The following is a 23,123-nucleotide window of genomic DNA, read 5'->3' as shown; positions in this document are numbered from 1 at the left end:
AAAATTGAATCAATAATCAAAAAACTCCCAAGAAACAAAAGTCTAGGATGAGATGGCTTCACAGTTGAATTCTATTAAACTTTAAAGGAAAAGTTAATACCTATTCTTTTCAAACTATTCCAAAAAATATAAGAGGAAGGAAAGCTTCCAAACTCATTCTATGAGACCAGCATTACCCTGATCCAAAACCAGATAAAGGACTGCAAACAAAAGAGAACTACAGGCCAATATCTCTGATGAACATAGATGCAAAAATCTTTAACAAAACATTAGCAAATCAATTCCAATACATTTAAAAAATTATTCACCACAATTATGTAGACTTTATTCCTGGAATGCAAAGGTGGTTTGATATTCGCAAATCAATCAACGTGATACATTGCTTCAATAAAAGAAAGGATAAGAGCCATATGATCATTTCAATAGATGCAGAAAAAACATTTGACAAAATACAACACTCATTCATGATAAAAACCTTCAAAAAAGTAGGTTTGGAGGGAACATAGCTAAACACAATAAAAGCCATATATGAAAAACGCACGGTTAACATCATACTCAAGGGTGAAAAACTGAAAGCTTTCCCCCTAAGATCAGGATCAAGATAGGTGGGGCGCCTGGGCGGCTCAGTCGTTAAGTGTCTGCCTTTGGCTCAGGGTGTGATCCTGGATCCCTGGGATCGAGCCCTGCATCAGGCTCCTCTGCTGGGAGCCTGCCTCTTCCTCTCCCACTCCCCTGCTTGTGTTCCCTCTCTCGCTGGCTGTCTCTCTCTCTGTCAAATAAATAAATTTAAAAAAAGGATCAAGACAGGGATGTCCACTTTCACCACTTCTATTCAACATAGTACTGGAAGTCCTAGCCACAGGAATTCAACAACAAAAAGAATAGACAAGAATAAAACACATCCAAGTTGGTAAGGAAGAAGTAAAACTTTCACTATTTGCAGATGACATATGACTCTATATAGAAAATCCTAGAATCCACCAAAAAAACTACTGGAACTGATAAGTGAATTCAATAAGTCCACAGGATACAAAATCAATGTACAGAAATCCATCACATTTCTATACACTAAAAATAAAACAACAGAAAGAGAAATTAAGAAAACAATCCCCTTTACAATTGCACCAAAAAGAATAAACATCTAGCACTAAACTTAACCAAAGATATGAAAACCCGGTACTCTGAAAATTATGAAACATTGATGAATGAAATTAAAGACAACACAAACAAATGAAAGGTATTCTACACTCATGGATTGGAAGAACAAATGCTGTTAAAATGTCCATACTACCCGAAGCAATCTACAGATTTAATGAAAGCCCTAACAAAATACCAAAAGTATTTTTCACATAACCAGAATAAATAATCCTAAAATTTGGCTGGAACCACAAAAGAACCCAAATAACCAAAAAAATCTTAAGAAAGAAAAAAAGCTGGAAGTATCACAATTGAGATTTCAAGTTACATTACAAAGCTGTAGTAATGAAAACAGTATGGTACTGGCACAAAAACAGACAGATCAATAGAACAGGATAGCAAGCTCGGAAACAAACCCATGATTATATGGTCAAACAATCTGCAACAAAAGAGTCAAGAAATGCAATAGGAAAAAGACAGTCTCTTCAACAAATAGTGTTGGGAAAACTGGATTGCTTTGTGCAAAAGAATAAAACTGGGGCACTTTCTTACACCATACACAAAAATAAATTCAAAATGGATGAAAGACCTAAATGTGAGGCCTGAAACCATCAAAATCCTAGAGGAGAACATAGGCAACAATCTCTTTGACATGAGCCATAGCAACATCCTTCTAGATATGTCTCTTGAGGCATATACATATATATATATATATGTATATATATATATTTTTTTTTCTTCCATAAAAATGAATGAAATCTTGCCATTTGCAATATGGATGCAGCTAGAGAGCATAATGCTACATGAATAAGTCAGTCAGTGAAAGAGAAACAAATGAGCAAAGGACAAAGGAAAAAGAGAGCCAAACCAAGAAACACTTTTAACTACAGAAAACAAATTAATGGTTATCAGAGGAGAGATGGGTGGGGAGATGGGGGAAATAAGTGATGGGAATTAAAGAGTACACATACAATAAGCATTGAATAATATATACAATTGCTCACTATATTGTATACCTGAAATTAATATAACACTGTATGTTAACTATACTGAAATTAAATTAAAAACTTAATACTTAATAAAGTTTTTAGAAAAGTTTACATTTCAGGTAAATATCTCAGATTGTTTTCCCCAGTGAATTTCTGCTCCTGTCCAAATTCTCTGATGACTTTCACTGTCCTTTAAACTGATGCTCTTGTTATTTTTTCCCCCAAATCTGACCTTCTTAATGTACTGCCATCTTTTAGTTAATGAATTAATACTCATCAGTCTCCTAAGCTAAATATTCAGAACGATCTTCCACTCTATATTTTCTACCACTTTTCTCTTTCAATGTTACAAATGAGACAGATTTTCAAATGTGGCTCCTCCTCTCCGTAATCATTGCTGGAATGTTGGATCATGTTCCCTTCTCCTCTTCCTTTGACTTCTCTAATAGCTTTCTAGTTGATTTCTGCATAGCCTACCATGTAAATGTTGCCAACTTCCTCAACCCAACACATCCACGATGCCTCTGTATTCTTCCATGCTTTTGCGACTGCTTTTCTGTGCCAGGAATGATCTTCACTCTTTGTTTTAACTTGGAGAAATCTTAATCGTTCATCCTCAAGTCAGTTCAAATGTTACTCTCTGCAAATCTTTTCCAACTTCCTCACGATGTAAGTTGCTTTCTTCTTTTGCCCTTAGAGCTCTTTCTAGCATTGATTGTGGTAAGTTGTCAAAGCTCATTCTAAAGACTTATCATCACCCAAACCTGCTCGGTCCTTACAAAGACAGCTAATTCCAAGATTTTTTAAAAGTACCCATCCCTCACCAGCTAACAATTCAAATTTCTTTTTAAATTTCATCAGAAAGGCAAGTCACAGCACTTTCATGCTTTACTAGACGTTACATATGGATGACATCAAAGTGATGAATCATCTTTCTTATGAAACGTCTTCTATAATAATATGTTCTAAAGAACACCTTGGCAGGTTATAATAAAGACCAACTCTGCTTTCTTTAACAACAGAGTAGCTTGTACACTTAGTTACTTTGTGGCTCAGAAATGCTATTCTGCTGCAGGCAGAAAATAATGCATATGTTTTAAAAAATTCTTTGTCATTTATATATTACAATTATGCCCTATAAGCAATAACAAAATGATTGACAAAATTGAGAGCATTAATATAACTATATGTTCAGTCACAAAGATTTAAAATAATGAAGGACCATGGCATAGCTCTGTGAAACAACAGTCACCTTATTTTTCTGCTTTAATCTGAGAATGGTTTACCATGCTAGTGCAGAATCTGGCTGGTAAATATTATTAAATAATTGGGTCTTATATCACAAATTATTCATAATATATTTGGCTATTACTGAGATATCTCACAATATTTACACACAAACATAAAAATATACACACATACACACATACAAATATCTTCTAATGACCATATATAATCTGAAGTCACTAAAAACACCCAAAACGAAATACATAAAATAACATAAAATTATTTCATTCATAAAAATATTTTGCCTTTAAAATTACATTGGTTTGGAAATATTTTCACTGGAAATATTCTCTGTTAGTTGGTTACACATGAATTATACAAAGCAGCATGGTTAAGGTATACTGCATTAAAATATCAAGAAATATGCATTCTAATCCTAATTCTGAGGCAAACCAATAAGTTTAAATTATTTCATGTTTAGTTTTACATAGGTAAAATACTAATTTTGGACTGGAATTTCTCAGTTCTTTAACAGAACTAATAGCTTACTACTCTATTTCATATACCTAGCTCTGCTTTACTCAGTTTAGAATCTGTAAGAATTTTTGACAGTTTTCCTTCTAGGTTTTTGTGTCACATAATTTGCATTAACACATACATACACACATATAGTTTTATATTTCTGTTCTTGCTCTTTTAAAATTATGTTCAAATCTCTATTAGCTTTTTAAATCTTAGCATCACTTTCTGAATTATTTGTATTGGCTTAAACAAGATGAAAATTCATCTTAAAATGTCCTGAGGGTTCTAAATGGAAAGGATCTGGTCAGATCTTTTCTATCTTGCTGTTCAGTAGAGAATAATTTGAAGAAGGCTGAGAAACCAATCCGGAGGTTCTGTGGCCATAAAAGAGGTAGAGAGGAGAGAAGTAAGCGTAGTAGAAGATAAAGTAAATAAATAGAGTTATAATCAGCAAGACTTGGTGATTGATTGGTCACAGTTGGTAAATCTCCTTTAGCTTGCTCCTGGTACTAAAATAGCTTTGGGGGCTAGGAGAATTTGGTTATTGTTTCTTCTATCTCCTCCTCACACACGCCTCTGTTCTTTATTCCCAAATGTCTGCTTCCCATCACTGGTTTCTCTCTATTTTGCATTTTGGTGATTTCTACCTTCACTGCTGGTCTTCAGCATCTTTCTTTTGCCAGAATTCTTTTCTTCTTGCCTTTTCTTTTGGTTTCCTATTCTTTTCCTAGTCTTTCTTATTCCCTCGGGTCTCAGGTTACATGTTACCTCTGTGGAGCTTTTCTGATCCTCCTGGATTGTAGAGTTGTCAGATTTAGCAAACAAAATAATAATAATAACAAAACAAACAACAAACACAACCAAAAACAGGATGCCCAATCCAATATAAAATTCAGATAAACAATGGATAGTGCAAGTATGTCCCATGCAGTATCTGGGACAGGATTACCCTAAAAAAAATTATTTTAAATTCAAATTTAATTGGGCATTCTATATTTTATCTGGCAAGACTAAGAATTGCTGCTAAATGCTACATAGCTCAGTGAATTTGGCACTTTCTACCTAATATATTATAATTGTTTAAATGGTTCCCTTCACCACTAATTCACAGAATAAGATCTAAGTCTCCTTTTCCTGACTATAGTTCCTTTAATGCCCGGCGTAGTGTCTGGCACATGGTGGATATTTAATAGATATTTGTTGTATAAATGTATGGATGGATATTTGCTTCCTCTGTTTGGGGGGTTGGCAATGCTATGGAGAGATGTGTGTCCCTCTAAAATTCATAGGTTGAAGCCCTAATCTCCAATGTCACTGTTTTGGGAGCGAGGGACTTCACAGAGGTAATTAAGGATAAGTGAAATCTTAAGAGTGGGTCCCAAAACAATAGGACTGGTGACCTTATAAGAAAAGGAATAGACACCAGGAACATGCACACACAGGGAAAAGGTCATGTGAGAACACAGCAAGAAGGTGGTTGTCTGCAAGCCAGGGAGGGAAGCCACAAGAGAAAGCAAGTCAGCCAGCACCTTGATCTTGGACTTCCAGCCTCCAGAAACTGTGCAAAAATAAACCGTGGCTGGTTAAGCCACACAGTATGTGATATTTTGTTACAGCAGCCCTAGTAGATGACTACAGCAATCCTTGGTATGTGTAGCCATCATCAACCAATATACTTTTTCCCTTCTATTTAGAAAATTGACTAATCATATAATAGAGTCAATAACGTTTCACCTCTTGTTTATTTTCTCCATTTGGTTACTCTTTGTCTTAGAGGTCTTTTCTGATATCACTCATATTGTGAATGCTGGATAGTTATGAAACTAGATTCTGACTAGCAGATGACAAAGGCTTTTTTATTGTAAATTTTTCAAATGAATTCTGTTTGCCTAATGATAGTTCTTTATTTAATAGTGTAAACCAGTAGCCAGTTTCTCCTCTGGTGATTGACACCTTGAAAATTCAGAGTTATAGCCTGAATAATTTGTTGTAAACAAATTAAACTTTGTTTTTGGCAAAATATGACTTTATATCTTCGTTAACTAGTTCTTCATTAGATTAAATGAGGCATAAATTATCTAGCACAGTTAACCAGTAAATTGCCTAGTTAACCAGTAAATAGCGGGCTTCTCCTTTGATAATAAAAATATAAGTATTCAGAGCAACTGGGAAAAGAAATGAATACACAGGCCTATAGTCAAATCAATTAACTTTCTAAAAGTGTGCTCCCAATCCTATTTCAGTCTTGTGCTCTCTCATGTTGTATCCATTCTGAGACTGTACAGTTTAAATCATCCTATGTTTGCTAAGCAGCCTTGGCAGTAGAAAGATAGCCTCAAACCTTCCTGATCTTTGTGAGTTGGAAGCATTCCTTCTTCTATATTCCTAGGCTTATAGTGGACCTGCTGAAAGCCCACAGCTGTCCCCCTCTATGACTAACACCTTCAATTACCATGCTTACCCTTATCTTGGCCTGCCTTCTGCTAGCCTCAGTCAGGGTAAGGGAAACTATATAATTTAAATTATGATATTTCCTAGCTAATGCCTATCCCTCTGTCTTTTCTTTTCCAAGTCAGAAAATAATAGATAGGAAAAAGCAACCTGATTTGCTCTCTTTATGGCCCCTCTACATAAGCTCAACTTAATCTCAGCAGTGTACTTTCCCATCAGCATCATTTCACCTCTGGTTACCATAGTGACCAGCTACTGCTATCTTGCTTTTAGTCAAGTCTCCCAAACCCTCTTTATTGTTCAATATGGGAATTTTGCATTATACCCAGTAACCTAAAAACTGTAGTTTGGGGCATAATTATAGTTTGTTTTTCCTCTCTAAGGAATTTCTCACTTGGCCACTTTTTTTTTTTTTTTTTTTTTTTTTTTAGGTCCTGTTTGTTTCCAAGCTATTAAGAGTCCCCCCAAGAACTTACTCCTGCCTATCTACTGTTTCTGAGTCTCTGGGGTCCACTTAAGTTTTTGGTTTTTTTTTTTTTCTTTTCAAGCTGCCAAGAATCATATTTGTAATTCATGATAGTTTATTAGGTAAAGCAGTCTAGCTCTTTCTGTGTCTTATTTCTCTTACATAAACTACCCCTGGGGGCCTTGCCTTTTACAACTAACAGATCCATCAGTGTGTTGTTTTGAATAAAAATAGCTTTTTTCCCTCTCTCTCAAAGGGGTACTATTCGATATTTCTCAGCAATTGGCTCAAACAGCAGCCTACAGTTAAACTAACACTTTGTATAAGAAGAAAAACACATTAAGGCAATTTTTAAAAGGTAGGCCTTTTGTTTTAGAGTTCCAGGTTTCAATTTTAAAAGATACTTAATGAACTGACAATAGAAAAAAAAAAAAAGAAGTAGTAAAAACTGGAAGAAAAAAATTTTAAAAATAGGTTTATATCACTATCAGACGTCCCATAAAATACTCAATTACAGATTAGTACCAGCTTGGGAGTAGGTAAAGTAGAATGATGAGAGGTCAAGAACATGGACCATGAAATTATAAGACCAAGGTTCAAATTCACAGCTTTACCAATTACTAGCTCTCTCATCACACTTACCTTCCAAATAAAATAGAGATATACCCTTCTAAATAAGACTGAGAAATCAGTGCAGAATTTATTAGATTTCAGTATGTTTTCCATTTTCTATCATCTCAATGAGACAAAGATGGCTTTCCTCAAGCAATTCAGCCCTCATTGGGCACCCAAAAAAGTTCTCAGTAAGCCCAGACAAGATATTTTTGCCTCTGGAATAAAAATAAGGCAGTTTCTGCCAAACACAGTCATATTCCCTGTTGGACAAGTGCAATGTGAGTCTACAATCAAATTCCCTGGGGTGAGGGTGTGAAATAAATGCAGCCAAAAGCTCCTTCTTTTCCTTCCCTCCTGTCCTAAAAAAGCAAGAGTAAATTCCAGACCTAATATTTATTAAAAGACTCGCTTCTTAGTCTTTGACCCAAATTCCAACATAAGACTGTGGTAAGTTTAAGTATATCAGGGTTGATCAAGGGAAAGTCACAACCAGAATAAAGCAGTATTTTATAAGCTTTACTGGGTAGCACATGGAGAGGTTTTGCAAGAGGGTTCTGGGAATTCCCTCTGGAGAGACCTTCCAGATTCCAGAGACAGTGGTGTGGAGAGGTTTGCAAGAGAGTTCTGGGATTCCCTCTGGAAAGGAACCTTCCAGATTCCAAAGACAGCGGGTGTGGAATCACTACCCAGAAGGGGAAGAGGGCAAGCCATCTCCAGTGGAGAGGGAAATTGGAGAGGGCATTTCTATGTCTAGGGTATGTTGCTCAGCAGCAAAACGGAATCTCTGTGTTGGAGAGCTGCACAGGGTAGCAGCCATTTGAGGTCTTTGTAGCCATAAGGTTTGTCTTTTTCTATAGGTAGCATATACTGGGTGCAGTTTTGTGGGGCATGCAAAGCAGGCAGATTTGAAATGGCTAAAAATATACTTATTTGGGCTCTATTTAAAGCAATTGGATATGTAAGAATTTGAATTTGGCTCTGGCAGGCTTTGAGCTAGCACTCCTAGCCCACGGTGAAGAAATAAATATAGAGGCCAATACACAGAGGTCATCTTTAACTCATTTATATAACAAAGACTCATACTTTCAGAACCTTTGTTTACAACTTCGTTGACTCCAAGCAATTCAAGAGCTGATAATATCAAAGGCAAGGTAAAGATCATGATGATGATAATAATCATCATCATGGCTACATTAATTAGGTGAGGGCCTACCATGAATCTTATAGAAGAAAGAGCTGGAAGCTTTTTTCCCTTTATACTGCAGATAAGGAGACGAAGTCCCAAAGCACTGAATGTGTTGATTCAAGCACACAAAATCTGTTTAACTACAAAATCTGTATTTGTGCTCTACATACACTCTCTACTTATCATGAGAAGGAACTTTTGTATGAAAATGAACCAAAATTTTCTGCAACTTTCCAGATGGAAATTCTGCTTTAGTAGATGTTCTACTCCTCTGAAAGAGGTACCTTACTTAACTTATTCACACGCACTAATGAAGTATTTTTGAAAATCAGCTTCTGGTGACCAAAAAGGTCTCATTGTTATTGAAATACTACTGGATTATGTTAAAATATGATAAAAACATTAAATAATTTTTATTTGTGTAAAAAACTAAAAATAGAAAAATAGCAACTATAAATAGTTTCTTGTTGTCTAAGAGGTGAAGATACAGCAAAGTGACTTAACAAATGTTCAACTATTAGACATCATAGAGTTATTAAATAAATTAATAATTGTCTGTTCTTAGTGAATCAGTCAGAAAAAGTAAATCTTACGGGAATTAAAAAAGAAGCTATATAACACTTTTTCTGCAGTGTTTAATCTCACAAATTCCAAATGTCATTTTTCAAAATAGAAAATTGTGAAATAATTAATTTCAACATATGTCGTGGCAAGACTTGCAGAAAAGCAGCAAAAAATTTGTTTTAAAAATAACAGAGCAATGCCACTGTTAATAAATGTATATATTTTCCAAGCACCAAATTCTGAACATTTTACCAGCAAAAGTGAGCAAGACTTAGAATTAAATTTCTATTGCTTTTAGTGAACTTAAAAAATTCATAAGTCTCTAGTGAAGAAAGAGAGAGATCAAAAAGGGAACTTCTTAAAAGAATGCTAATACAATGGAGAAAAATGACAGGATGGGTAAAAAGTTGTTGGAGTTAAGATATTCACACACTTTCAAATCCCACAGTAATCACACAAGGAGAAAATGTACAATGGAGGGATTTGACACCACCTCAATTAAGTGGTCAAATTTAGTATCATCAATGGTGGGACAAAATGACATTATATGCATCCTGATGTGACAAAAATACAATACCAACAATCTGGTAGTCTTGTCCAAATGGATTACCTAAATATAATAATGAAGAAAAGATTAACAAATCCAGTATCTTGGACATTTTAAAAGATGACTGGCTAAGACTTTCCAAAGTCTTAGGTGGTCATAAATAGAGTAAAGCTAAATGCCTTTGAACAAAATGACAATTTAGCAAAGACAATATTTCTCTGCATAAAGAAAAAATAGGTTCAGTGTTGAGAAATTTGTGGATGGGGTTTTTTGTGCTAGCAAAAAATGGTTTGATATCTTAAAGAAGAGAAATGTTGGTCGTGACATATATGACTAAAATTCAGGGGAAACCTGCAAGAATTGATGTGGGAGGCACCCGTTTACAACAGTTTTTCCACCATTATTCAGAAATAAAATTAAAAATAACTTGGGAGTCACTTGTACCTAAGACAGATGAATCAGGTACTTAGTTAATGCAAATAAGGAAACATGAGTAGGAAATAAATAATCAAATCATGTTATTATCCTTGTTTTCTGAATGATTTAAATAAAATTACTTTGCTGGCTTAATTTACACACTCTCTTCTCTGTCCCTGGGTGAATAATGTGCCATCTTATGGAATCTGGAGAAAGGCATGTTCACAGAGAAGTGGAACAAGGACCAATTATAAGCTTAATTGCATGTCTAACAGGGAATATCAAGTATCATCAGGAATCTTGCCAGAATTCCATTAAAAAGCTTTGGATTAAGTGTCAGACCTGAATTCTAGTCCCAGTTCTGCCATTCAGTAGCCACATGATCTGAATCAAATCTTTTATTTTTTAAGTGCCTTTACCTATAAAAACATTGGTCCTCATTGCTATAATTCTCTAAATATACCATGTCTTAAATAGGTAAGAAAGTACATGTTCCATATTTTTTTTTCTTTAATTGTATTTCTTACCAAAGCCCATCTATATCTTTTCCCACACTGAGATCTCCTTTAGGAACCAGATATTCCTTTCACATCTAGCTTGGTACAGAGCTCCTGAATCAATTCCTGAGCCACTGACAAATTCCCACTTTCTCAGGAAGGTATGGAACCCTATTAACCATAAAAATGCTTTATTTTTAAGATGTTAAAGTGGCTTCGTCTATAGAAGTAATTTTGGCAAACAAATATGTTCAAAGGAGCCTGTTGGTTACACCCCAGTCTTCATTTGAATGTCATTTTCTAGTTTAAGGAAAATAAAGTATTTTTGTTTATACAAAGGAGATAGAAGGGCACCCGGATGGCTCAGTCGGTTGGGCATCTGCCTTCAGCTGGGGTCATGGTCCTAGGGTCCTGTGATAAAGCCCCACATCAGGGGTCCCTGCTCAGTGGGGAGCCTGCTTCTCCCTCTCTCTCTCCCTCTGTCACTCTCTCTGCTTGTTCTCCCTCTCTCTCTCTGTGTCAAATAAATAAATAAAATCCTTTTTTTTAAAAGGAGATAGAGCCAATTCTTCATTCATGTTGTCAAAACTCAGAGTCAAAATATCACAAGCATATATTAAGTCCAACTAAGCATTACAGAAATTCTCTGTATCTTCTTCAATAGATCACTGTATCATCTTCATTATTACATTTACTTAAATCTCATTTTCTCTGGATTATTGTCCTTGTTTCTCAATATGAAACAATCTTTATTTCATTCCTTCACAACAGAATGTTAACATACAGAGCTTTAAAATAACTGCTGGTTCACAGTTCCTGAATTTGGATAAAATATTCAGATACTTTGTTTTTAAGCTTTTAAGTGGACTCTTTTTTTTATTGACTAGAACTTTGGGAATTTCTCAGTGATTTCATATTTTAGTCATAATTGTATGTTTCTTCTTTTGGACAATTAGCTACCTATGTGTTTCCTATTTTTCATTAGATTGTGCAACACTGTCTGATTTTTTAAAATTATAACCAACCTTCAAAAATCTGTTTTCTTTCATAAAACATAAATGTTTCCTTTACTTAAAAAAACTCCTCTTGGGGCACTTGGGTGGCTCAGTTGGTTAAGCCTCTGATTCTTGGTTTTGGATCAGGTCAGGATCTCAGGGTCTTGGAATCCAACCCAGGGTGGGGCTCTGCACTCAGCGCAGAGTCTACTTGAAACTCTCTCACTCCCTCTCCCCCCACTCTGTGCCCCCACCCCCTGCTCATGCATGTAAATAGGATACATGCTTTCTCTCTAAAAACGATGACAACAATATAAATCCTCTTTTTCTTGAAATATGATCCAGACCTTTTACAACAAAGTCAGTATTTTAAAAATTAGCTAAGTATTATTACTACTAAGTTGGAATTATTTTTGCAAGTTGTAATACATTTTTAATTGAAAGACTGTTTTTCTATTTTATTGTATTTTCTAGGCATTAAATGGTTTGAAGAATAGTTTTAATTGAAAGACTGTTTTTCTATTTTATTGTATTTTCTAGGCATTAAATGGTTTGAAGAATAGTTCCATAGTTTGTATAAAGGAAATCAAATAAAATTCTTTGTGTAGTGTTTTTTTAAAAACTAAATTAACTAGTTAGCAATAAAAATGTTAAATTTTTTGTAAAGTGAGGAAATTTAGGGATAGTATAAAGGACATTTTCACATTTTACCTGGAAATATCAAATGATAACTTCTTACTACTACTAAGCAAGATCTTTTAATAGTGTCACTCCTATTTCATAACTGTATTCCTTATAAACTGCTCAGAAAATTTGATATTGTTATCTTGTTTTCAAACTTCATCAATAGAGAATCCTTAGGTAGACTTAATAACATTCATAAATGGAGACTACTTTCAATAACTTCAGCATTGAACATTTTGTTCCAGAGACAGTTTTCCAATTTGTTATTTGACAAGAAGTTGAACACCTATCAAAATTACAACCCGAGGAAAACTCTACCTTGGAAAAGGGTGTCTGAATACTTTGTCTAATCTTTTTTGTCAGAGAATTAAGTCAGGGGCATTTTATTTTGTTACCATCCTCTAAATGTGTTTTATTTTCTTGTGATGCTTCCATGTTTTGGTAAAACAATAGTGAATTTATATAATTGCCATTATCTTAGCTTATAAAACATACCTTTTGCCTATGTGTTCCTTTCCCCTGGGCATAGCTGCAAAACTGTAAGTCAAAATTTACTTCTTTCATGTATCAAATTCCATGATTGCAAATAGAAGTTGTGGGGTTTTTTTTTTCCCCTAGTAGAAAAAGTAGATCTGCTCCCTTAAAATGAAGGAACCGTAATTAATTTTCACCATTTCCTTGGCTAATAATCATGGAAGGAGCTGGAATTTGGAGTCCAGTGTTCTGTCTCCAATTCTCTTATTCTCTGCAATGGTAGATATTTGATGTAGCAACTGCCCAATCTGTCTCGTTCACAAGGAGAGCCCTGCACAGTAGGTAAAGCCAGTGAACTGCAGGATGGCTTCACCCTTCTTTCCCTTGCTGCATATTTTATGGCCTTTAACATGCAGCTTCATCCCCTTTTAAATGCATTCTCCAGGCAATCTGACAGATGGGATGGATTTTTTGTGTGTGTGTTTATATGGTATTTCCAAAGCAAGAACAAATCTGCCTTTTCAAACAGTCTCTAGTTAGAACTCGATAAAGCTGTACATGATTCTGGTTGGGTTTTTTTGTTGTTTTGGTTTGGTTTTTGGTTTTTGTTTTGGTGGGGGGAGGGTGTTTTTTTATTAAATGGGAATTTAATATATCAAAACTTCACGGTTCCACCTCCCCCCCAAAGAAAGCCATGCCAATACATCATAAATATTAAACTAAAAATATGGCCCTATATATTCTGAAAAAAAGTAATAAAACTGCCAGTAAATACACATCTCAGGTGACTGCCAGAGGCAGTTGATATTGCATTAAGCACCTACAAGTACACAAGGATGCAGGATGATTAAAAAGTGGTTGACATAATGATATAATACATGTTGATTCAAATTTCTCCTGGGAACTATTTTTACACTATCCTTACATTCAGAGCTGCCATAAATTTATAATCATCAAAATGATTAACAGCTTTTATTTAACCTTTTCTATATTCATGAGCATGAAATGATAGTAAGAATTCATATTTATAATTGTATAGTCTGTTTAGTGTCTTTTAAGGAAATGTAAAACCCTACATGCTACATGTAAAATCAGACTCTTCAATACAGTCAGAGCCTTGCAGTGATACATCAAGTCTTGGTTTGTAATTTCTAAATTCCTTAACCTAGAGCTTCCATGGCAAACCTCCTTTCTAATTGTAACTGATCTAGGAAAAGCAATTTTGTCAAATATGGTTATTTTTCACATAACATGTATTAATGGAGGTGGCTATAGGAATCCATGGTAGAGAATAGGCCAAGCGTAAAAATGAAGAGAAGTGAAAGAGAACTATTTAATTGCAGACCTTATGAGTAAATGAAACATCTAAGAAGAAAATCTGGCAGTAAAGGAGTTAGCTGGCAAGACGGTGGTAGTGGAGAAGAATTTGGAAGAGAAAATTAGTGGCTGCAATAATAAAAATCTCTTATAGCAAAGTACTTAAAAACAGAAGCTTACCCTTCCTATTCCTTTCTTCACTCTCTTCCAGGGTGCTGTGAGGGAGCTGCCCAACCCGGATCCCTTTGTGGATGGAACCATTCATTCCCCCAGCTGCTGGAAGGCTGCCTGTTAATGGCTCACAGGTGCATCTCTCTCTGGCACTGCCTTTTACCGAAGTGAATTATCTAACCCAGGTTATAATCCTCTGATAACTGGTTTCTGCTGGTTTAAAAACCCAGCCACCTTGTCTCACTTTGGCATAATTCTGAAGGGCTTCCCCAGTTCCAGTAATACACACAGGCTTTATGGAAGCCTCTGTGGAAAACTCACTGTAGTTTAACTTCTCTCTCTACCCAGCACTCCCCAATAATCCTTATCTTTATCTCAGAGCCAGTTTTCAAGGAGCCCAATCTATGACACACTTGACTCCTTACTCTACAGTGTTAAGAGGTTCTCCCACACGTTCCCAACAATAGCTTAACTACCAGATTCCATGAACCCTTAGACTTCTTGGCAGTTTATATTTAACTTTGTTGATCCCCCCCCCCCCCCACTTAGCATTCTCTACTCTCTTGCTTCCATGAATCTGCTTTACCTTAGTCCCCTTCCTACCTCTCTGAATGTTTTTCATTTCTGGTTTTGGTTTTAACCCAAGTTTTGTTTTCAGTTATCTTCTTGCCTCTTGCTTTGTACTTTTTCTTGGGAAATCTCATCTACACCCGTGACTTTAGTTCCCATTTTCACGGCAAAACCTCCTAAATCCAAATATGTAGCTCAGATCTCTGTCCTATATTTCAAAACCCCAGTAGGTATTGTTTACAAGATAATGCATGGCTGCTCCTGAGAGACATTCTTCCTACCTCCATGATCCCCGTTACACTATGACCAGAGGTACCATATTCAATTCATCAATACTTACCAGTACTGTCATTGTCCCACTGCTGTTGTGTTAAGAAGGAGTTGTTCATTTCGTAAACCTATGACTCTACAGAGTTTTATGATGGTAATAAAATTTACGATGTTCCCTCTATCCAATTTGTCTCATGCAAACTCTTTCTTCCTGGCAGTATAGTAGAAAGAGAATGGTCCTTTGAGTCATATAGAAATAGACTGAGATACTGATTATCCCTTTAGTAACTGGGTAACTGTGGAAGTCACTTAACTAACTTCTCTGCAGCTCAGTTCCTCACCTCTCTTATAAAGATACCATGAGGGCTAAGTGAGAAAATGTGTGAATATATATATACTTGAACTACATAAAAGTTACTCAATAAATGTCATCTGCCCTTCCTTCCCTCTCCAGGTTTATTGTTCCAGCTATGCTGTAAACATAGTTTCTAAACTCAGTTTCTAAATTCCACCTAAAAAGTGCTCAACCAGACCACAGGTAGGAAGAGGGATTTTTGTTTAGCACAGGAAATTTAGGAATAAAGTCAGACAGACATAGTAGCATTGGGAGCTCATTCACCTGGCATCAGAACACTTCAGGACACAAAAGCCAGGTTGCTGGGCCGTGCAGAGATCCCCAGGGCAGCACACGTCTGGCCAGGAGCCTGGGGTATGCAGCTGGTCTTAGTCTCTCTCTGCTTATCTTGGCCTTGACAGTCAATTACGATTTGTGTCAACTTCGCTGCTTCCCTCTAGCTTCTCTCAGCCAGGATCACTATTTGTGGCTCACCCCAGTATTTAGTGACTTCTTTCCTGTCATAATATTCATGACCTTTAGACAACTAAGTCACATACAGGAATTATAGGATTTGGAGAATCATGGCTTTAATTTCATCCTTCAAATTTTAAATTTCTGTCCCTATAGTTGCCACCTGTAATCTGTAATAGTTGGTTATCAATTTCAGGTTATTCTCAACGGATAACGTTAGATTATTTTTCATTTCTCTCTGTGTCGCAAACACTACTGATACACTTTCAGGAGGATATTCACTTGGAGGTGGTTTGGGGTTAGAATTTTTTTTGAAGTAGTATAGGCTTATTAAATTTTAAGGAAACCAAATATATAAACCAAATAAAGGTATACATAATTATTTGTAAAAACAGTTGAAGAAGACCTATTCAAAAACAGCAAATCCCCATATTACACTGAAATGATTTTATTTACAGAAATTCAGTAACAACACAATTGTATAATTTTTGTACATCTCTCTGCCATTCACAAGTACAGGCCTCTGACTTCTACCCTAAAAAGAGAAACAACCTCTTGAGTGATTTCTACATCTCTTGTTTCTTTCTATTCCAATCTATACCTCACATAGTTGTCAGGATTTGTCTTTCAAATTCATAGGCCTAAACTATTGCCCCTTTGCGCAAGATACACACACTCATGAGGATGAGGATTTCTTCTGTTTTGTTTACTGCCATAACCCCAGCACTTAGAACAGGGTTAAGCATGTAGTAGCTGCTCAATAAGTTTTTGTTCAATAAATAAATTCTACCATAAAATAACATAAATTTGTCATTTTTTGGTATAATTTTCCAATGTTATTTTCTCCTTTACAAACTATAAATGAAAACTCTTTTTATAAAATAGTTTAGAACAGGTTAATAAGTTCTGAATACAAATTCTGCTTAAAGTATACTTTCTTTTAAAATAAATTTGTCTAAATTTGTTTAATTTGATTTCTATTTATTGACCCTAAAACAATTATTTTATTTTATTTTAATTGATTTTTAAATTTTTAAATTCAAGTATAATCAATACACTATGTTACACTAGTTTCCGGTGTACAACAAAATGATTCAACAATTCTGTACACCACTCAGTGCTCATCGCAATTAGTATACGTAATCTCCTTCACCTATTTTACCCATCCTCTCACCCACCTCCCCTCTGGAAAACATGTTTGTTCTCTATATTTAAGTCTGTTTCTTTTGTTTGTTTCTTTTTTTATCAGTATATGATGTGCTTACTATGTGCCATGTGTCCTATTGCTTCTTACGCCAATCCATTTCTCATACTATTCTTAAATATATATTTTATTCAAATAACTCAAATATCTCATTTATAAGGCATGAGTTTTGTCATTTTCATTTGCTGCTTCATTCATAACACCTAGACAGTCTTAGGAGGCAAGTACAGTTATCATGCTTTTTACAGATGAGGAAACAGAGGCAATGAGAAGTTAAGGAATGTGCTCTATTTCATACAGCCTTAAATGGTAGTTCTGGGTTTTAAACGAGATTATTCAACTCCAGATCACGCACTTCAATCACTAGACTCTGCAGCCTTCATGACATACACATCTTTGCTACCCTTTGTGCCTCCCTAACACTATAACTTTAAAGAACGGGGACTCTAAGTATCACATAAGATAAACCGTGACAAAAGGAAAAGCTTGAATTTCCCAGTAACCTCCCTAATAATTTATGGGAACCAGCCAATAAAACATGGAGATAAATAAGGGGTAACCCAAGAACATTTTGAGCAACTTATTTAGTATCAGAAAAATTGAAAAACACCAATATTCTTCTCCCCTTCTTGGCATTTTGTGATACTTTTTTCTCTTAACCCACTAAGTCTCAAATGAGGTTTACCGTCTTTCATTTATTGACATCTCTTATCTAGAAAATAACATCTTCAGATAGCTGCAAAAAAGTAGGAAATCATCTTTGCATTCCACATTAAATATAAAATGTTCGATAATTGCGAAAACTCTTTCACAATCACAAGTGAATTAAGAGTAAAAAAATGAAATAATTCTGACTTCCTGTCATAATCTATAAGAACTACCCATGCTTCTAGAGAATTAAATACCAATAAAAATATATGTAGAAGAATTCTAGCAAAAATGAGTTAATTCCACTACAAAAGAAGAAATGTATTTTGCCTCATACACTAAAAAAATGACAAAAACTGGCATAAAATCAAATTTTAGGTGAGGAAAATATTTGCAATATATTTGAAAGAAAAAAGGGCTGGTTTATATAATAAACAGAGATAAGTTACAAAGCGATAAGAAAAAGCCAACACAATAGAACGGTAGGCAAAAAAATATCAATACACAAATTACAGAAGAGCATGTGACTAATGTACATATGAAACAATGCTTAATCTCTCTAGTGGGCAGGAAAATGCAACCTGAAGTAATTTGGATATTACTTTATATCCAGCAGAATGAGAAAAATAAAGAGGGATTGCAACTTATTTCTGGGTGGCAATGTAGGGAAGGGATATTTACATACCTGTGGCAATCTCAATCATCATAGCTTTTGAGTATAATAGTCACATATTGATTTTAGAAAGTCATATGCATCACATTATGGATAATGGTAAAAACTGAAACAAGCTCTATGCAGGGCAATTTTACAAATTCTACCAAAATTACAAAAAAAGCATAACAGTGTACATAGCAGCTCCACTTTTCTTATGATATGCTTGCACAGATGCAAAACCACCTATGCTTATGGTCATTTAGAGTAGCACTGTTTGTGACAGCAAAAGACTGGAAGTGATATAAACCCACACAGTATGCTACGAAGGAGTTTACAGAAAATGAAAACAAAATAAGAAGGTTCTTTACAAACACATATGAAATTATATCCAATATTTTCTACTAGGTGGGAAAAAACGGTATTGAACAGTTCCCAAATATGTTATAACCTAAAGAAAAAAAGAAAAAAATATGTATGTGTGTGTACATAGGCTTATATATTGGAAAAATATCTCTGAAAATTTATGTAAGAAATTGATAATAACCAGTTACCTCCCTTGAGAGGGGAGAAACTGGTTGGGGGTAGAGTTGGAAGAGACTTTTTTCAGATATCATTTAGAAGCTTTGATTTTTGAACTATATAACATTCATATTAATATTGATGATTTTTTTGTACAACATAGCTAAGGTACTTAATGCCAGTGAACTGTATACTTAAATATGGTATATTTTATGTTATGTATATTTATCACAATGAAATGATTTTAAAATGATATACTATATAAAAATACAATAACATAATTTAAAAATTATATATTATTATGTATATAAATTTACATAATAAGGTGTATTTATATCCCAACAAGATTATATCTGGGCATGTGTCCCTTTGGAAATTTTTTTTTTTTTTTAAGATTTATTTATTTATTTTAGAGAGAGAGCATGCAAGCAGGGGGAGGGGCAGAGGGTGAGAGGGAGAGAGAATCTCAAGCAGACTACCTGCTGAGCATGAAGCCCTAACACAGGGCTCAATCCCACAACCCTGATATCATGACCGGAGCCAAAATCAAGAGTCAGACGCTTAACCAACTGAGCCACCCAGAGGCACCCCTGAGTTTGTATCCCTTTGGAAACACAAGTAAATAAATGAGGATATATTCAAGTTATCTCATATACCATTATATTACAAGGTAAAAAATTAGAAATAGAGTAAATAATCTCTAAGTAAGGGATTATTTAATAAAACTTATCCAGATATTATAGAATCTAATACAAACTGTTAAAAAGAATACATTGTAGAGGCAACTGGGTGGCTCAGTGGGTTGAGTCTGCCTTTGGCTCAGGTCATGATCTCGGGGTCCTGGGATCAAGCTCCACGTTTGGCTCCCTGCTCAGCAGGGAGTCTGCTTCTCCTTTTCATTCTCCCTCTGTGCTCTCTCTCTGTCTCTCAAATAAATAAATAAAATCTTTAAAAAAGACTATATTATAAATGGATAAACTGTAGTATGTCTGTACAATGAAATATTTCTCAGTGCTAGAAAAAAATAAGCTATCAAACCATGAAACAACATGGAAGAAACTTAAATGCATATTATTAAGTGAAAGAAACCAGTCTGAAAAGGCTACATACTGTTTGATTTCAACAACATGACATTCTAGAAAAGACAAAACTACTGAGATAGTAAAAACGGTCAGCAGTTGTCAGGGATTAGGAGGCATGGAAGACAAAGGATTTTTGGGGTAGTGAAACTATTCGGCATACTATAATAACGAATATCATTATACATTTGTCCAGACCCATAGAATGTACACCAAGAGTGAAGCCTAATATAAACTATGGACTTTGGATGATGATAATAATATGTCAACACCGATTGGAACAAATGTACCCTGGTGAGGGATGTTGATGGTGTGGGAGATATGCTTGTGCAGGGTCAGGTGATATATGGGAATTCTCTGTACTTTCTGCTTAATTTTGCTGCAAACCTAAAACTGCTTTAAAAACTAAAGTCTATTTTAGGAAGAATTCTAAGAGAAAAAAGTGGAAGAAATGAAAAGAAAAAATACATTAGTTTATGCTAATTGACATGTAAAAGTTTCCATTGCACAGAAAAACAATACACAAAAAGTGTTCTTTGGCAGCATCAATGCTTGGAAAAACTAGGAAAGCCATATAAATGTAAACATCTGCTCTAATGCATTAGAGCTGAAGAACCTACAAAACTAGTTGGGCTGTTTTCAGTGAGGAGTGAGGAGAACCAAAGAGCAGTGAGCTGAGCAACAAAAGATCCTTTCTCTGGAAGCATTTGCCAATTCTATGACAGAGAATAAGAGTCTGAAAATCTGGGTTAAGTTTGATTAGAGGGCCACAATTGGGGAAAGACAAATAACAGGTTTGGGTAGCCTGGAGAACTTACAGTAAACATTGGAGAATTGAGGAAACTTAAATGTACAGTTGATCTTTCCTTTGAATCATTTGGTGTATTATGGTGCTTCCTGGCACAGAAAACTAGAATTTTAGATAAAAATCTCTGAAACACAGAGAAAAATGTCCTGTCTTACCAATAAATTCATGAGGGGCAAGAATCATGGAAAACTCACCAAGATTTCATTTGAAAGTCTTGGAGCGCTAGACATTAGAAACAGAAAACAACCAGAGATAGTCTGAAACACCCAGACTCTACGCATCTTAATTCCTGAAAAAATTAGGAGGAATATTTTTTCTACTTTGCTTGCCAAGATATTATCACCTGGAGACTCTAAAATTTTGCATATTCCGTGTCTGGCATTTAGTAAAAAATTACTTAAAGAGACAGGTTCATAATGACCAAAATATAAGGGAATAAAAAGACACTAAGAATAGATGTGTAGGTAATCAATGTATTAAAGATAAGAACGTTAAAATAACTATAATTGATATGTTCAAGACAATAGTGGGAAAGGTGGACAAGATAGATCAGATGAAAATAAATAGAATTTCACCAGATAATTAGAATTTATTAAAAAAGGATCAAATAGATACTCTATAATTGAAAAATATAGTATCTGAAATTCAGAATTCAATAAATAAATTTAAAATCATATTAGAAATTGGAGAGTGAACTGGAAGACAGATCAACAGAGAATATCCAATTAAGGTAGAAAGAAAAAGAATATAAAATAAAGAATAGAGAATAAGAGAAATGTGTGCACAGTAAAAAGATCCATGTAGCTGAAGTCCCAGAAAGAAGAGCGAAAGAATGGGATTGAAAAGTACTTGCAAAGATGATGGCTAAGAATATCCTAAAATTGATGAAAAGCTCTAACCCGGAAATTCAGGAAAATTTGCAAACAATGGGAGAACAATTGGAAAGAAAAACACACCCAGGTGTATCATAATCAAAGTAGTGAAAATAAAAAATGAAGAGACAATCTTAAAAGGCTATAAACAACGAAAAACAGTTCAATTAAAAATTAGGCAAAGGATTTGAATAGATATTTATCTAAAGGATATACACAGGGCAATAAGCCCATGAAAAGACATTCAAGCACTCATTACTAAATAAATGAAAATCAAAACCACAACAAGATACCATTTCATATTCACTAAGATGGTGACCATCAAGCACACACACACACACACACACACACACACACACACGGTTGTTGGCTAAAATGTGGAAAAATTGGCTTGCTTTTGCACCATTGATGGTAATTTAAAATGGTGTAGCCACTGTGGAAAACAATATGGCAATTCCTCAGAAAACTAAAAACAGAATTATCATATAATTCAGAAATTCCACTTCTGTATATATACCCACAAGAATTGAAAGCTGGGATTTGTAGATATACATACACCTATGTTCATAGCAGCATTATTCACAATAGTCAAAAAATGGAAGCAACCCAAGTATCCATCAACAGATGAATGGATAAACAATATGCGGTATATATATATATAGAATGGAATATTATTTCACCTTAAAAGGAAGAGAATTCTGACACAAGCTACAAACACGGACAAAACTCAAGGACATTATAAGCCTTTCACAAAAGTACAACACTGTATGATTCCACTTAGACTACTCCAGAAGAGTCAAATTCAGAAAGACAGAAAGTAGAATGGTGGTTTCCAGGGGCTAGGAAAGGGGAAGGAGAATGGGTAGTTACCGCTTAATGGGTACAGAGCTTCAGTTTTGCAATATGGAAAGAACTATGGATATGGTTGGTGGTAATGACTGCACAACAAAGTGAATGTACTGAATAACACTAAACTGTCCACTTAAAAATGGTTAAGGTGGTAAATTTTATGGTACTTGTGTTTTAGCATAATTTAAAAGCAATTTAAAACATATTTTTTAAATGTTTTAAACAATAAAACAAATAATCATCAAAGGAGCACCCATAAGACTGATGACTTTCTTCCCAACAGAAAGAATGGAGCTACAACACAATGGAATGGTATCTTTGAGGCACTGAAAAAATTCTATAACCAGTAATAATAATGTTCAGAAACAAAGATGAAGTAAAATGTTTCGGAGAAATAAAAACCGAGAAAATTTATTTCTAGCACATTGTCACTAAAAGAAATGCAAAAGAGAGTCCTGCAGGCATGAGAAAAAATATTCCGTAATGGAAACACAGACACATAGGAAGACATGAAGGACAGACTGGTGTCAGAATTGTTGGTAGTCATGTGAAAGCAGAGAAGGAATGCAGGAGAAGGACTGG

This window comes from Ursus americanus, chromosome 12, assembly GCF_024610735.1.
Source record: "Ursus americanus isolate L20-20 chromosome 12, mUrsAme1.1.p, whole genome shotgun sequence".
NCBI classification, from domain to species: Eukaryota; Metazoa; Chordata; class Mammalia; order Carnivora; family Ursidae; genus Ursus; species Ursus americanus.
The sequence above is the reverse complement of the archived record's forward strand: the minus strand, read 5'-3'. Positions refer to the sequence as shown.